Consider the following 17787-nt stretch of genomic DNA (forward strand, 5'->3'; position numbering starts at 1 on the left):
CATCTTGTGAACCATCGTTAGCAGTGGACTTTATAAAAAACAGTGCGTGCTGCTCAGGACTGACACACAGGTCCTGAGTGGCCCCAAGAAACGCTGTTCCTTAGAATGCTCGCAATAGCCCTGGAAGGTTGGTATAAGGATCTCCCTTTGCAGATGAAGAAGCTGAGGCTCAGAGAGGTTAATTAGCTTGCTCTGTGTCACACAGCTCTTCTGAATCAGAGCTGGGATTTGCACATGTGTCAGGCCCCTGCTAGCTCCATCTTCCCAGCTACCAGTTCTGGTCTGGGTCTGACACACACAGGAGGCAGTCAGTAACTGCTTGCTGATGAAAGAATGAGCATGAAGCTACTAAATGGAAAAAAACGATGTGTCAAGGACGGCTGGCTTGCTTGGTCTTTTAAAAATAAAAGAGGCTTTCTCTTATAGTTCTATGGACATGGTTGAAAAAAGTGATGGTGTCATGCAGCATCTTAGATTGTTTTTGGACTGTCCACATTTTTAAGCAGATCATAAGACCATCATTATCTCTGCCGTACAGCGTGGAAAACTACCTCACTCTGAAAGCAGCTTGATGTTGAATGTCCCCAGCTAGCGGACAACAAGGAGAGGGTACATAGAGAATGACACAGCTGGTCTTTGGAAAGCCAGTTAAGGCATTGGGTGTTATTCTTTACCCCGCCCAACCATGGTGAGTTGTTAGGTTGTGTAGGCAGAGTCCCTGTGGCTAGAGTCCAATTTTCTGTCCTGAATTGCTTCATGCCGAAAATGCTTTGCTTTTGTTATTCCCCACCAAAGAGAAAAAAAGAAAGGAGATCCAACCAAGAGGGAGTGAGGAAGGACAGAAACTTTGAAATACCCAGAAGAAAGCTCAAGTGAGCCTGTTTCAAAGATATAATCAGCAGCAGAAGTCCAGAAAAAAAAAAAAATCCATGCACAACCGTGTTAAGGTTGGAAATTACAGACCACAATCCTTGGGGTAGAGCTCCTCTTTGCTCATACGTCTGGGAGCAACATGACCAGCTTAGCTTGGATCAACAGGCTCCATGTCTGAAGAGGAGATGCTTAAGGCTCTAAAGGCATCTCTGAGCCAAGGGTCTCTGGGACCCCTCGAGCAGGGGCAGCAGGGACTCCCAGAAAGGAGGTGTGACCCTGAACCTTCACCATCCCTGCTTGGCGGAGTCCCTGGTGCCCGTTCCCTTGCAGGTCCTGACCCGTTCAGGCTTAGAGTCCATCTGGATATAGTAGAAACCCTGGCCCTCCTAGTCAGTGGGGCCTGGAAGTTCACTGCAGTTTTTCCAGCCACAGAGTCCTTAGGGCTGACTGTGGATGCCTACTGTCCTCTCCCGTCCACATGATGAAGGCCCAGCACACAGCTTGGGCTTCTGCCCCAGTTTCCTCTTCTGGCCCATGGTTCCCACCTGGGACTGGATGACTGTTCTGAAGCTCAGTGAGCTTGGCTGCCAGACCTGAACCCCATCATACTCACTCCAGCTGTCTGGGGACCTGTATGAGTAGGCAGGCACCCATCATTAATAGCACTGAATAATTATTATTGATGACTAAGGATTATGATGATTCCTTAAATAACAGTTCTTATGGTTAATAAACTAGTGATTTAACCATGATTTCCAGGCCAGACTGCCTGGGTTCAAAGTTCTGGCTCCATTATTTATTGTGTGACTTTGGGCAATTTTGTGGGCTTCCCTGGTAACTCAGCTGGTAAAGAATCCACCTGCAATGAAGGAGACCCAGTTCGATTCCTGAGTCAGGAAGATCCATCTGCTGGAGAAGGGATAGACTACCCACTCCAGTATTCTTGGGCTTCCCCAGTGGCTCAGATGGTAAAGAATCCTCCTGCAATGTGGGGTTTGGTCCCTGGGTTGGGAAGATCCCCTGGAGAAGGGAACGGCTTCTCAGTGCAGTATTTTGGCTTGGAGAATTCCATGGACAGAGGAGCCTTCTAGGCTCTAGTCCATGGGGTTGCAAAGAGTCAGACAGGGCTGTTTCACTTTCACTGGACTCTTAATACTGCAGAGAAAGATAATTTTTCCTACTTCACAGAACTGTTTATGAGGGTTAAATGAGTTAATATTTGTAGAGTGTTTAGGACAATGCCTAGCTCACTATAACTACTACATTGCTGACTAAAATTACAATAGTAGCAATAATAATCCTCTTCACCAACAATTTGTGGAACCTTTGCTACATGACAGGTGCACAAGCACTGCAGCAACCCAAGATGTAGGGCCTTTTGGTATCCCTGCGTTTCAGACACAGAGGCTTGGGGAGGTTAAGGATGCAGCCCAGGGTCACCAGCTGGGAGGAAACAGAGCCAGAGGTCAAAGCCAGACTCTGATTTCGGAACCAGTGCTTCTGAACCTTCAGTAAGGACTTACTGAGCTCCAGTAAGTTTCCCAATCACTCCTCTTTGAATCTCTAGATGGAGACCGGCACTTCTGATAGAGGAATGTTCAAGAAAAGTAAACTCAGAGCAGTAAGTAGGCTCGAAGACACTGGTGGGATGAGGCTTCAGATGCTGGTGGGGCCGAGATCATGGTATTTGGGTCTTATCTCCCAGCTGAAGCCCAGTCTCCCCCAGGACAGGAGACAAGCTTTTCTTCTTCTGTGCCTCCTTTAGAATGGATGGACATCTGAGCCCTCCACAGCACACTGCAGCAAGTCCTTGATCTACAGCTACTTCACCCGGGATGTCAGTGGCCAGAGTTGACCAGAGTCCATCGGCACTGTACATTAGCTGTGGTAATGCCCAAGGTTTGCTCGTGATGAACTTGTTCTTATTGTTCAGTTGTTAAGTTGTGTCCAACTGGTTGTGGCCCCATGGACTGCAGCCAGGCTTCCCTGTCTTTCAGTGTCTTCTGGGGTTTGCTCAGACTCATGTCCATTCAGTTGGTGATGCCATCCAGCCATCTCATTCTCTTTCACCCGCTTCTCCTCCTGCCTTCAGTCTTTCTCAGCATCAGGGTCTTTTCCAATGAGTTAGTTTTGACCATTGGGTGGTCAAAGTATTGGAGCATTAGCTTCAGCATCAGCCCTTCCCATGACTATTCAGGGTTGATTTCCTTTTGGATTGACTTGTTTGGTCTCTTGCTGTTCAGGGGACTCTCAAGAGTCTTCTCCAACACCACAGTTTGAAAGCATCAATTCTTTGGTGCTCAGCCTTCTTTATAGTCCAACTCTCACATCCATACATGACTACTAGAAAAACCATAGCTTTGACTAGATGGACCTTTGTTGGCAAAGTAATATCTCCCAGCTTTTTAATATGCTGTCTAGGTTGGTCATAGCTTTTCTCCCAAGAGAAAGTGTCTTTTAATTTCATGGCTGCAGTCACTATCTGCAGTGATTTTGGAGCCCAAGAAAATAAAATGTGTCAATGTTTCTACTTTTTCCACATCTATTTGCCATGAAGTAATGGGACTGGATGCCAAAAAATAATCTTAGGGTTTTTTGTACATGTGCTAAGTCGCTTCAGTAGTGTTCCACTCTGCGACCCCAGAGACTGTAGCCTGCTGGGCTCCTTTGTCTTAATGTTGAATTTTAAGCTAGCTTTTTTACTCTCCTCCTTCACCCTCATCAAGAGGCTTGAATAAAATCTTTGACATGAAAAAAAAAAACAAAAGAGGCTCTTTAGTTCCTCTTTGATTTCTGTCATTAGAGTGGTATCATCTGCATATCTGATGAACTTAAGGAGAGTTTAAATTCAGCCAAGGAGGTGATGCCTCCACACCCTAGCCTGATTTCAGACTTCCATTGCAGAGACCTTACAGGAAAGGGGAGAGGGTGTATACTTTCACCAGACTCAGAGCACAGAATGCTGAACTGAGTACAAGGTAGGCTTAGGGAGCAGGGTGGAGTTGTAGCTACAGGAGAGTCGAGGTTCTCTCATCTACAATTCTGACCTGTGATGACCTACTTTTTGAGGGTTTAAATTTTAGTAACCTGAAAGAAAATACTCGTAAAGGTAGGTATTGATCTATAGAGGTAAAAACCATCAAGTCAATTGTGCCAGATAATGCAAATTTATTTTTAAATGTTAGACAGTAGAAAAGGCAGTGAATTAGTCATATTACTATGTAATTTGACTTGAAATCCATTTAAGAGACATACATTGAGTTTGGGCAAAGCACTAAGTGGAAAAGAGAGAAAGGAGCTACAAAGAAGCCCCAAGATGTGAACTTTGCTTCCAAACCCTTCCACCCCAGTGATCTTGTGGTTGCCAAAGCCACGGCTTTATTTATTTATTTTTTTTTTAACATGGAAAGAGATGAGACAGTCCTTCATGATTAGGCTTAATTCAGCCAGAGACTTTGCCCTTAAAAACAGGCCTGGTTTTTATGTCATCTGCTTTCTGTATAAAAAACCACATTAGTTTATTCATTAAAACCTAGAGTTGATTGTCTGGTCCTTGGAATAGACAGGTTATTTGATTTTTTTTTTTTTAACTTAAGAAAAAAATGAATGCGGTATTTGTATAGGGCCTGCTCTGCTGGGTACCATGCTGAGCTCTGAGGGGATGGTGCTGGGCAGAGTCCCGATCCCTGCCCTTGGGGAACCTGCAGTGTGGGACTCACTCAACAAAGTGTCCCAGACAGTACTTGATTACAGACCTGAGATGTGCCACAACGGAAATCTCCGGTAAACAGCCAGAGGAGCTCACTTGGTCTGGCAGTTGGGGGCTTCTCTGAGGAGATGGTGTTTAAGCCGAGAGTGGGGCAGGATGGTTTTGGATTAGGCAGCCAAGGGGAGAGCAAACCAGTTTCCAGGCAGAGGGCCAGCGTGTCCAGGGTCTCAGGTTGGGAAGAAGAGGACCTAAAAGGAAGCCAGTGTGCAGAGAGCAGAGACTGGGGGTAGATGGATGTACTGAGAAACCACGTGTTGCAGAAACTGGGCCCTAGAAGCAGCCTTTCAGGGCTGCTTGTGGACTTTGGATTTGACCTTCAAAGGAATAGGGAGCTGTCAAAGGGTTTTAGATGGGGGAGATGATTTCATGAGTATTATTTAAAATTCCCTCTAGCTTCTGGATAGTGAGAGGATAGGAGTAGAGGATGGGGGAGACCAGTTAGGAGATGACTTCAGGAGTCCAGGTGAGACATGGTGGTGGCTTGGTAAGGGTAGAGGCGCTGGAGAGGAAGAAAACCACTTTAAGAGGTGTCTGCTTAGGAGGTAGGACAGACAGGGCCTGGTAACTCACTGCCTGTGGGTAGTAAGGCACAGAGGGTGCCAAGGCAGCCAGCCCTCCAGGCTTCTGGTGGGGCAACTGCTAGGTGGTAGTACCATTTACTGTGATTGAATGTGCTGGAAGAAAGCTAAAAAAAAATGCTCAAAGCAAAACACTAGGAGACTCTTAGGTCACAAGAAAGAATCTAACACTGACCAAGAAGTGGGGAAAAGACAGCAAACTTGCAGTCCCTCAAAGCGTAAGTGCAAATGGCCAAGAAATAGACAAAGATACTCAGCTGTTATTCAAAAGCTGCAGATTAAAATAACGAGGCTACATTTACCTATCACACTGACAGTGGTAAAAGAGCACCCTAATGCCTAATGTTGTCGAGAGTACAAGGAACTGGCATGCTGGTATACTGCTGGTAGAAGTTGAAAGTGATATGTGTCTTGGGCGTGTTGGTGAGCATGGGGTAAATTAAGATTTTTTACTGTTAAAAAATATCCTGTAAGTACTTAACAACCACACAAAGATATATGTGCAGAGATATTATTTACAGCAGTGAAAAATTGCAAACATCCCAGATGTCCATACATCGGAAATTACACATCTATGTAATTGTTTAAAAAGTAGATTAAAATTAGTGTGTATAAAGTGATCCATTGTGTAAACTCCCTGGATGTGTATCTATTTGAATAGCTGTACATGTGGATACATATACCAAGTGGTTTAGAAGGAAATCTAAAATCATATTGCTAGTGATAGATGAGTTTTTACTGTATTTGGGTAAATAGAGAAAATGATACTTTAAAGGAAGAGAAGACAATAACTTTAGTGTATTGTAGTTAAAGTGTTGCTATAAGGAAACCATGGAAGGGAGTCACTAATTCTGACGGGGTGGTGGAAGCAGGCTTCACAGAAGCGGTGTGACTGGACTGAGAATGAATAATCAGGCCGACATTTGTTTTCCGGTTTCTACACAGCTTTGTAGCTCGTATTCAAAAGAAATAGGGAACTCCCCAGAAAGGAAAAAACTGAACTGGTTCTGCAAACCTTTCTGTCTGTTTGCTCCCTGGTCATAAAAAATTCATGCCAATTAATTTAAAACCGGATGACAGGGAATGGCAGCTTAAAGACTCAACAACAGCTTCGATCGGTGTCCGATACAGTCACTGTGCCGCTGTCTCCCACATCCCCCGGCTCAGTTGGATTTTATCCTCGTTTGCAGCAGCAGTGGCTTTCCTGGATCCTTTGTCATCAGCTCTATTTCCTTGGTTACTATCGTGGATCTTTGAATAAGGAATTGCTTTCACGTCACATGTTCTAAACTTGGTTTTAGAAATTATGCAGCTTCCTACCAGAAGGTCCTTTTGGGAGCTTAAATACGCCTTGATAGGTCTAGTTACTTTGTGGAAAAACTGGTGACCCAACAGAACAGGATGACCCTGCCTTGGTTTGCAAACAGAACTTAATTGGTGGCCTTATGACATGGAATTGAAAACGTGGGGTCTGAGGAAGGCCAGAAGGGAAACTGAATACACCCACAGAGCCCAGGGCCAGGAGTAGGCCGTGAGGGCCCCCGTCCCGGGGTCCTCCAGTTACCAGCTGTGTGACCTCCAACAGCTTTCCTGACACATAATAAGCATCAGGTGTTTTTCCTGTTTCAGCTTTGAAACAGGATGGTCTTAGATTCCAAGGTCTGGCCACAGCAAAGTGATGGAATTGAAAACAGCCTTCCCAACATAAGGCAGGAATCCTGCTGGGAGGAGCGTAGACATGGATAAGCATTTACAATTTCAAACATCAATTATTTTAATGACAATTAGAAAAAAGTATGGGCTTCCCTGGTGGCTCATACAGTTAGAAATCAGCCCACAATGTGGAAGACCCAGGTTCGATCCCTGGGTCAGAAAGATCCCCTGGAATAGGAAATGACAACCCACTCCAGTATTCTTGCCTGAAGAATTCCATGGGCAGAGAAACTTGGAGGGCCATAGTCTACAGATTCGCAAGAAGTCAGACACGGCTAAGCGACTAACACATTCACACACACACACACAAAAATATATAAACAGTGCAGCAAACCTGTGACTGCATAGGTATTTGTACAAAGCGTGATTGTGATGAAAATTTCCCTTAAATTGTTAACAACTTTCTTTTTTGCAATTATAGAATCCATCCTAATAGAAAGGTGGTCTTCCATTGGGCTATAGAGAAAAGACGAAGAAACAAAGAACTCAGAAACATTTAAAAAATTGTTTTGGAGTATAATTGATTTACCATGTTGCGTAAAGTTTCAGGTGTACAGCAAAGTGGATCTGTTACACATATACACATAGACACTCTTTCTTATACTCTTTCCCTATATAGAGGAGCCTGATGGGCTGCAGTCCATGGGGTCATAAAGAGTTGGGCATGACTGAGCGACTAACACTTACTTAGTGTGAGAAGCTTTTTAAAAAAATCCATTAAACATAGAGTTAAGTAAAATATGTGAATTGATTTGGAAAGATTAGTATGTGGTAGTAGAGTGAGACACCGAAAATCCAGAAGGTGGTTCCAACGTGACTGCAGCAGGCCTTGGACAGATGGCCAAACCTCCCTGCGTTACCGTTCTCTCACCTGTAATATCTCAGGGTGGTTATGAGGATCATAAGATAATATCCATAGACATCACTGGCTCACTAGCTGTCACATAGTAGGGACTCAAATATATGAGTTTCTTTCCCTTGTCCTTAGCCTCGCCTTTCTAGGTTGAAAGTGATCTCTGAGGAATCACTGCGCCAGTGCTTTCAATGCAGGGGGCTTGGGTCAGTCCCTGGTCTGGGAACTAAGACCCACATGCACTGCAGCGTGGCCAAAAAAAATAAAATAACAATGAAAGTGATCTCTGAGATTGCCCAGACTGGCTCCCTTACTTTCCATGTGATGTAATTGAAGCCCGATTGGGGAAAGACCAGCTCCTAAAGTCACATGCTCCTAACTCCACTGGTCTCAGACGTGTGCAATGCCTGGCAGATGTGACCACAGGCCTGAAAGGTCTTTGAGAAACTGACAAAAGGCATGGGAATGCAAATGAGTTCATTGCACGAGCCGCAGTCATGGTGGTGGGGAAGGGGTAGTCATGATCTGCATGGTCCTTTCCAGGGTAGTACATCTTCATAGCCCCTTCTTTGCAAAATGGTGAACTCTGTAATGATAAACTCTATACCAACAAAGGTCCATATAGTCGAATGTATGGTTTTTCCCGTCATCATGTATGGATGTGAGAGTTGGAAATCGTATAGAAAGCCAAGCACCGAAGAATTGATGCATTTGAACTGTGGTGTTGGAGAAGACTCTTGAGAGTCCCTTGAACTGCAAGGAGATCCGGCCAGTCCATCCTAAAGGACATCAGTTCTGAATGTTCATTGGAAGAACTGATGCTGAAGCTGAAACTCCAATACTTTGGCCACCTGATGCGAAGAACTGACTCATTGGCCAAAACTGTGATGCTGGGAAAGATTGAAGGCAGGAGGAGAAGGGGACGACAGAGGACGAGATGGTTGGGTGGCATCACCAACTTGATGGACATGAGTTTGAGTAAACTCCGGGAGTGGACAGGGAAGCCTTGCATGCTGCAGTCCATGGGGTCATAAGGAGTTGGACACCCCTGAGTGACTGAACTGAACTGAACTGAAACTCTGTAGAGAGGGAAAAAATCTGGAAAAATACCCCCAGATGTTGGGAGTGTATTAATATAGTAGCATTTTTCTTTGCTCTGTTTCTCCTGGTATTCATGATTGCTTGCATTTTGACATCTATGAAAAATAAAAATAAATGCCAAAAATATTAGAAAGCTGAGTTTTCTGTACTGCAAGTTGGGAGATTTTGATGCACTTCTTAGCCTGTGACTATTATCACACTTCATTTTTTGACTATCACACTTCAGTTTTGAAATTCTCCTCCAGCTCCTAATCATTAGCAACTTCCCCAGTTACATGGGATCATACGTGGTTTATAACCAATACTGTGTATAAAAACCTGTGCTGCCTTTTAGTCCAGTGGTCTCAAGGGATTAATTGTGATCATCTTCTTGTTTTGCAGATGGAAAAACTGAGAATCATAGAGGGCTAGTGATCTCTTGGATACCTGGTCAGTAGGTAAGTGACAATGCTGAAAGCGAGCCTGAAATAAGGTCTATGTCTAGTCTCTGTGATTCAGTCTCTGCAGGCCCGTCTCCCCAATCTTGCGATTTTTCTGATTTGCACAGTTCAAGTTAGGAAATAAGATGAGTCGGTCTGAGGCATTTGGGTATTATTTGCACTTGTGGTTTCTGTTTGTTCCCACTATTGAATTGGAATGATTAACAAGTAGCTGTATGAAGGCTTCTTAAGTGTCTCCTGGCCCATCCTGGGAATGACAGTGATCTTGGGTGGCCTTGGCCTGCAGTGGCTTGAAGCAGGGTTTCATTTCCGACCAGAGATCGAGGTCGGGCCACGGCATTGAGAGCGCTGAATCCTAGCCACTAGAGCAGCAGGGACTGTGGCCCATCAGCTGGGTAGAAATGAATTTCTGCATGGAGATGGAAAGCAGTGAAGCAAGTAAAGTCTTTATTAGAAGGAGCAAGAGGACGGTGCATGTGGACAGATACACAGGCGGGCTCAGAGAGAGAGATTTGCTGAGCTGCGCCCTGGTGGGGGTTTGAATCACTTTTATGGGGCATGTCTTCCTGGTTTCCTTTGGCCCATCATTTTGCTTCGCCTGGTCCTGAGTCTGCATTTGGTGTGTCTCAGGGTCCCCAGCTGTGTGTGTGCCCATCTCTTAACCAAGATGGATTCTAGCAAAGAGGCTTATGAGCATTTGATATCACTTACGCTGAGGTGATACCCCCTCTCTTTCGGCCTCCAAGGAGCCTTTCTGCGCACATGTGGTTGGGAAGGTCTCCTTGATCTCGGGAATGAGGAGTATGTGGTCTTTTATCTGGGCGGGGCCCAGCCTCCTCCATCCTCCTCCTTTTACGGAGTTTCTGCTGTTGAGTTTTTGTCCACAGGGGAGAAGCTGTGCAGCCTGGAGCCCACCCGTCTCCTGCCTCAGTAGGGTGGGTTAAAACCTGGCCCCTGCCGTGTGCCTAATGGGACATCACTGCCCCTTCTTCAACACACCCAAGACTTTGGTTCGTGGAGAACAGAGAGCCTTGCACTAGGGGCGGCAGGAGGTCAGGGTTCCTGTCACACAGCGAGCTGCTCTGTGACCTTGAACAAGCCACTTAACTCAGGGATACATTCTTTTTCAGACCATTTTTCCCCCCAGAATGTGTGTTGCTGGCCTCTGTGCCAGGCACTGAGGCTAACGAGATAAATACAACACAAGCTTTGCCCGGGAGGCACTCACAGCCCAATTTATGAGCTCCTCCATTTCCTCATTACTGTCTGATCATGAGAATTTCTAACATCTGCTTTGGAGTCTATAATCTCCAGGGCATTTTGTGATCTTCCCTGAAACACCATAAGATGGAAAGAAGTTGTTATTGCCGTTTTGCTAAGGAGAAAACTACAGCTTAGAGGGTTGGCCATACAGTGAGTGAGGCTTAGAGCTGCCCCTGAATCTACATATACTAGCTTCCAAGCCGGGACTAAAATGTTGGGGAGATCAGCAACCAGAAGGAACCTACCCTGGTGGAGAGATACTTCAATGCAAGGAGTACTTTCCTGCATCTAACTGGATAGTCCAGAAACCAATGTCTTCTCTGATTGAGAGTGAGTCAGCCTTGGGCTCTAGGTCTGCTGATAATCAGAGGAAGATATGCTGCACTCCCAGAGTCGCCTCCTTCGGGAGACTGCGATTCAGCATATCAGAGTGAGCCCGCCATGGTCCAGAGGGGCGCAGCACCCCCTCTTCTGCGGGACCGTCCTGAGTGCTGTTGCCTCCCACCAAAGCTTAATGATCCTGGGAGCTTCTGCTTTTGCAGAGTTGCCTGGCCTCGGACAAGACATGGAGACTTGATAGAAATTAGAGGCTGTGCTGTTTGTTTGTGGGCATGACAGCTTCTGGAGCTGGAAGCTCTTGGACTCCCTCACAGTCTGGAATTTCAAAGAGTGCGTGAATCACCTCAGAGACTGGGCCTGGCTTTTCTGTTTCACAGTGTGTGTTGTACATTGTGAATTGTGGCCATCTTTGATGAAGATGATGTGTGTGATGTCTGGGAGCTGCAGGATTTGTGGCGAATGTGTGTGTGCCTGTGTGGGGCGTGGGGTTCTTAAGGAACGTGTGCGTGCACGTGTGTATGTGTTTTAATCTCTAGGAAGCAATTCTCATATGAAAAAAACAAAACACTTACGGGTGTAATTTTTCAACAGGACTCAGAAATGGGCTTTTAATAAGCATCATTAAACTCTTTGATTACAAGGGGAGGCCAGCATGCTTTCATCCTGGCTTAGATCACACAGCTCTCCCTGGCTCTGTTCTTGGGGGTCAGATGAAAACTCCTGCTATTCATACCGGTCTCTCCAAAGTGCCCCTCCCCTCTCTTGCCCTCCCCGGCCCCTGCCCCTACCCTGTGCTTTCTGATCTCTCCGCTTGGACCTCGACGCAGACAGGGCTGGTGTCAGGACTGACAGATGATAGCCGCGGGTACGCCTGGAATCTGAGCGTCCCGTGTCTCGCCCTGTCCCAGCAGGCAACTTTAGAGTCTTTGTTTAGGAGGTGCTCTGAGGCCAGAGATCCGGGGCCCCTTCCTTCCCCGCAGGGTCACTTACAGCCACTGCCACCCAGCAGGACTGTGAGTGCGTACAGACCCTTTCCTGCATGGATTGGGTTTCCCCTTGTCTGACACGGGAGGATGAGAAGCTGTGCTGAAAGACAGGTTTCTCTCTGAACTGAAAGCACTCCGCCAGGTCTCCAAAGGAAGCTGGTTCCCAGAGCGATTATCTTTCCTGAACTGAGAGCAAGGTGCTCTGTTGACAGGAAGCCCGGTAGGTTTAGCAACAGGCTTATCAGGCTGTGCTGCAGGAATGTTCATTCATGTCAACAGGTCTGGGTTTGTGCAATTCTGTTCTGAGACTGGTGTGTTCTGATTTGCCCGGGTCCTTCTCAGAGGCAGTGCCCCCCATAGGGTGTGGAGTTCTGCTTCAGTTGTCTTTGTTCCCCCCACGGGACCCAGCCCAGGGGTACCTGGCCTGGGGCTGAGTGTGAGGTGTTTGTGGTCTACATAGAAGCCACTGGCTCCAGGCAGCAGACTGGTCCTGGGTGGGGTATTCATGCCTCAATTAATATATCAGGCCCTCATTAGAGTTCTCTTACTGTACCAACTACTCATTTTCTCTGTGCCTTGGTTGGTCTTGGAGGGTCTGCCCTATCTGAAATGTTCTATCAAGTTCTTATAGGGTCTTGGGCCTCCCTGGTGGCTGAGATGGTATAGAATCTGCCTGAAATGTGAGTAGACCTGGGTTCAATCTCTGGGTTGGGAAGATCCCCTGAAATAGGGAATTGCTACCCACTCTAGTATTCTTGCCTGAAAAATCCCATGGGCAGTGGAACCTGATGGGCTCCCTTCCATGGGGTGGCAGAATCGGACATGACTGAGCAACTAAAACCACACCCACACACACGCATTGATTCTTATCAGCAGCTTTTTTGCAGTGGCCAACCTCTGGTCCTTAAGGCCCCAGTCATTGGCTCAAAACTGGTTTAAAACTAGACAAACCACTGAACATTAAAGTCCTGCTACACCTCCCAGATGGGTATGCTGCCTTGACCTTGAGGCTGACCCAGCCAGCCTTCCAGAGCTGTGGCCACAGCCATTCAGTGTTAGTTCTCCAAATACCCTCAGTCATTGCTTTCAGGGACATCCGTTTTATTAAGAACCTGCTATGCAAAGCTCTGTGATAACATATTTGATATATTTTTTCTAATTTTATACCCATTTTCCAGATGGGATAACTAAGTTTCAAAGACATTAACATACCTGTAATGTATAAGTAGTCAGTGATCATGCTAGGACTTGAACCCAGGTGTTTGGATTAGAAAACAGAAACTCTGCATTTCTGTAAAGCATATAGCATACAGTGGCTAGCAGAAAATAGTTGTCACATATTAGTGATACTTTTTTTAAAAGTAATTTTTTTGATAAAGCATTCATCACATTGTACCCTAATTGATGGTTCTTCTGTGGTCCTCTCCCACTGGACTGTGAGTTTCTTAAGAAGAGAAACTGGAGCCCCAGCCTCTAGCAAAGTATAGGATTTAGAGCATCTGATCAATAAATGTTTGAATGATTTAAAAATAGTCAGAATATCTCCTTGTGCTGGTTGTTGGCTATGTGCCAGGTGAAATGCCAAGTGCTCTGTATGTATATTATTTTGTTTAATTCTTAAAACAACCCTGTGAGATAGATGTTGTTATTGTAATATTCATAATAAAGAAAGTAGAGGCTTGCAGAGCTTTGGGTAACCTTTCTAGGTTGCACCGTTGCTAAGTGGCAGAGCTGGGAACGGGACCCTGGCTGACTGCCACCTGTGATGTCGTGTCTCGTCCAGATGCTCTGGCCTTCCCAGGATGTCCCAGCATCCCTCACAGCCGTAACCGATGCCCAGGGCTCCTCCAGGGGCTTCCTGTGAAGCTGTCACTCAAATCCAGCGCCTGTTCATCCGAATCTGTGTGAGCTCTCCATCCAGAAGAGGCAAAGCTGGTGAAGGCTGGGGGGGCCACAGTCACATGTGAAAAACAGCGTGAAGAGCCACGAATAAAATAGACAAGAAAAGGGTTTCCTCCTGGAGAGTAAACCATCTGATTTATAAGACACAAGCAGGGGCAAAGTCGACATCAAAAGGTACAAGCTTCTGAGAACAGTGGTGAAGTGATTCAGCAGCGTTTTCTGGGGGCATCTCTTAGGCTCGGCAAGGAGGCTGCTGCAGACTCCTGGCAGGGGGTGAGGTCAGGCGAGGGGAAAGGCCTCGGTGCCTTGATCCCCGGGGAGGGCCTTCCCTTCTGAGACCTTCCCACAAGACCTCATGAACCGATGATTTATTTCATCATGGGGAGTTCATCTTATGCAAGCCGAAGAAATGGTACTCCGCCTTCATTGCCACAAGATAATTGACCCTTTGTGACTCTGTTCAGAGGGGAGCAGGAGCATGTGCTTTTAGTGAGCGTGAAGGAGCGGGGAGAAGGATTTGAGCTGGGAAAGAAAGGGGGCTGCAGTAACCCCGGAGGCTGCCTGGGTGGGACTAGGATTCTGACTAGTCCCACTCGACTAGGGCCCACTTGGCATGAATCCAGGCAGGTTCTGTGTCCTGGGACTCCAGGGAGGTACACTGCTGCCTCATCTAAATGCTACGTCAGAACAGCTGCCTTGGGAGACCACACGTGAACACTCCCTGGCCAAGAGAAAAGTAAGCAGTGTGATGACATGGTGACACAGCAGTTAAAGCCTTCATGGACGTGGCTTTGGGTGGCCGCGGGCTTCGCTCTTCTGAAGCTTGGCCCTGTGCACCCCAAAAGCAGTGGCGATACCAGCTCTTGCAGCTGGGTCTTGAGGGAACTTGGTCTTTTCCCCACGGCAATGATTTTTAACCATGCTCTGCAGAGCCCTAGGGCTTTAGTGGAATCCTCTCTGAGACTTCCTCTGGAGACAGGCAGACGATTCCCTGTTGGCTTCTGGAAGCCCGCCTTGCTCATCCTCCTCTCTCTGTTGCTCACTGGGCTTCCTTGTTGCCAAGACCGGTGTTTGGCTGGGTGCACTCCGTGACCGCGCCATTTGTTTACGGCCAACATTTGCTCTCATTGGCCATTGTGTCTGTTCGGATTGGTTGCTGTCTGTGCCATATCCATTGTTAAATATTTTGAATGTCACTCCTGCTTGCAAGCGTCCCTTTTGTGCAGAGCCAGAATGCCCATACCAGCTGCATCCCAACAGGGACACTTGGTCCCAGCCACCAGCCTATGAACCATAGGCTTCACAGAACCAAGACAGTTTTGCTCTCTTTGAGAAGTGCTTGGCTGAGCTTCCTCATTCATCCTAGGGCCACAGAGTCACCTGAATGTCACCAGCCCACGTGCCCACGTGAGGCTTGACGATTCATTTAACCCTGCCCACGGCCACCAGAGCAGAAGCCCTGGTTTTGCTGCCATTGCAGACCTGGGAGCAGGAGCTGGGCTTTTTCATCCCAGGCCCTGGCAGATAGCAGGCTTTACTGCCTGCCTGTGGATATGATTCCCAGATCCACTCAGCTGTGCCTTTCCGAACAGGCTGCTTTCTCAAACGAGCAGGATGTGCCAACTTTTCTGGCAGAATTCCTTATGAACGTTTGTTCTTTCCTTTCCCCTTGTCTTGGGGGGAAAAAAAAAGAAAGGCAAATGAAATGGCAGAAGAAATGTTCAATAAAAGTGCATGCATTTGAGTTGCAGGCAGACCACAATTTATATCTAGGCTCTGCTCCTGATTAGCTGTTTGACCTTGGGGAACTGGCTCAATCTTCTGGCCTCAGTTTCCTTATGTGTAAGGTGGGAATGTTGGGAAAAAATGACAACTACATTACCATGTGCCTGGCAGAGTTGTAAGCATTTCCCTGACCCCCTGCGGTAGGGAACCCTATCCTCTCCTCATCTTTCAGATGAGGAAATTGAAGCACAAAGCGATGGAGTGACTTTTCCAAGGTCACACAGCTAAATGGCGAAGCCCATACTCAAACCTAGGTGGTCTGGCTACAGAGTCTACACTCCAGACTTCTCCAGCTCTCTCTCAGGCCTGTGTGAGAACCGAGTAGCTCCCAAGTAAATGACTGGAGTTGAGGATGCTCTTCTTACAAGCTAGTTTTCTTCTCTTGTTCTGTATCCAAGAGAAATAGAAGAAAAGAAATCTTTCCTCTCACCGAGTACTACTCTGTGCTGGGTTCTACTCTGTGTGCTTTGTATGTGTTATCTTATGTAAATGTACTGTTTCCCTTTTTATTAATAATATTGTTCCAGGTGTTCAGATGAGGGGACAATAGAATGAGCAGCCCCGACAGGTAGTGAGCTCCCCATCGAGGGAATGATACAAATAGGAACAAGATGGCCTTTGTCAGGGCTGTGGTGGGGATTCTAGCCTTGGATTTTTCTTTACAAGGTACTTTTCATTGCTTGGTCCAGGATCTGATCAGTTCCCTGGGTTTTGACAAAGTAAAAAAAGAGTGGATCAGAGGAAGTCCCTTGAGCTGTTTCCAGTGCTTCGGTGTCTTCTAGAAATTATACACTGACCCTAACCGAGCAGCAGAGGCCAGCGAAGCAGTTTCTGCCTGTGTCTGGAATTTATATGTTTGGGAATTAAGAAACCCAGATTCTAGTATAAGCTCTGCAGTTCTTTGGGAAATCATTTAACCTCTCTGTACCTTTTGTTCAAAAGAGATATAATAACTTTAAAGACTTTCTATGTCTAAAGAGTAACACATGCATATAAGTTGGAAGTGCCATACCAATAAGATTTATTAGCATATATTGTCTCTCTTCCTGGTAACACCTTCAATCTTTATTCCAAAAAGTGAGTCAAGGGAAATTCTATCTCTTCTAGGGCTAGAGCCCAGGAGGAAGAGAGACTGAAAAATGAGAGAAATATAGACAACTCATCATTTTTAGTTTAGAGAGCCTCCAAGCCTAAAGCAGAACCTCTAACCTAGGTAAAAGAGGAAAGAATGGAGAACTTACCTTTGCGTTTACTTGCAAACAAAGGGAAAGGGAAAGCTGATGGATTATGTGTTCTCAGTGGCTAACACTGAGTCTTTGTTGAGGAGTAAGGAAGCACAGATGACAAGCTATTAGCTAGGCAGAGAGAGGCAGAGCTTGTGCAGGAATGGCACGTATATAATATATTAACTTGGCTTCTGGAACCAGACTCTGGGACAGAGATTTGCGTGCAGAAAGTTTACTGGGCTTGCCCTCGGGATCAACACTTGTGCAGGAGTAAGGGAAGTGAGACTGGATCAAGGGAGGAATTGAATGGCTTCCCTGGTGGCTCAGATGGTAAAGAATCCACCTACAATGTGGGAGACCTGGGTTCAATCCCTGGGTTGGGAAGATCCCCTGGAGAAGGGAACGGCTACCCACTCCAGTATTCTGGCCTGGAGAATTCCATGGACTGTACAGTCCACAGGGTCGCAAAGAGTTGAACACGACTGAGCAACTTTCCCTTTCACTTTCATGTCCCAGCAGAGGCATCGACCTATCCCCCAGGAAGCTCTGGAGCTGGGACAGTCCTTCAGTGCCCTGCACTGAGTCAAGAGGAGTTGGCCTTACTGCCCTCAGCAGCAGCAGCAGCTGGGCAGGGCACCTGGGTGAGGCAGCTCCCTTGGGCAGAGGACCGTCCCTGGAGTGGGACTCTGCTGAGAGCTGTCAGCAAGCAGGACCAACTTGCCCAGAGCTGGGGGATCGAGTGCCTCGTCCCGAGAGCTCCTTTGAGCAGCACATCACAGCATCCTCTGCACATGGCGTGCAGGCAGCCCTTTCCTTACATCCCACTGCACACATCACTCATTCAAACAGTTCACATGTGGCCTCAGGATTTTTGCAGATACCGTACTCCAGATAAATGTTATCAACCAATTGGAATTGGCTTGTGCAAAGGAACCTGTGGCTCCCTTTGGCCCCTCCAT

The 17787-nt window shown here is 46.7% G+C and overlaps 1 protein-coding gene across 1 annotated transcript in view; it reads left to right on the forward strand.

Annotated features, from left to right (window-relative positions):
* The window catches only part of TENM4 (teneurin transmembrane protein 4), an 858900-nt gene that overhangs the window by 161917 nt on the left and 679196 nt on the right, over positions 1-17787 (forward strand). The window contains exon 2 of the mRNA XM_010853253.1: positions 9269-9324. The gene's annotated coding sequence lies outside the window, so the exon portion shown is untranslated. The remainder of the gene's footprint in view (positions 1-9268; positions 9325-17787) is intronic.

The sequence above is a fragment of the Bison bison genome, unplaced genomic scaffold (assembly GCF_000754665.1).
Source record: "Bison bison bison isolate TAMUID 2011002044 unplaced genomic scaffold, Bison_UMD1.0 scf7180017864324, whole genome shotgun sequence".
In the NCBI taxonomy this organism is placed as follows: domain Eukaryota; kingdom Metazoa; phylum Chordata; class Mammalia; order Artiodactyla; family Bovidae; genus Bison; species Bison bison.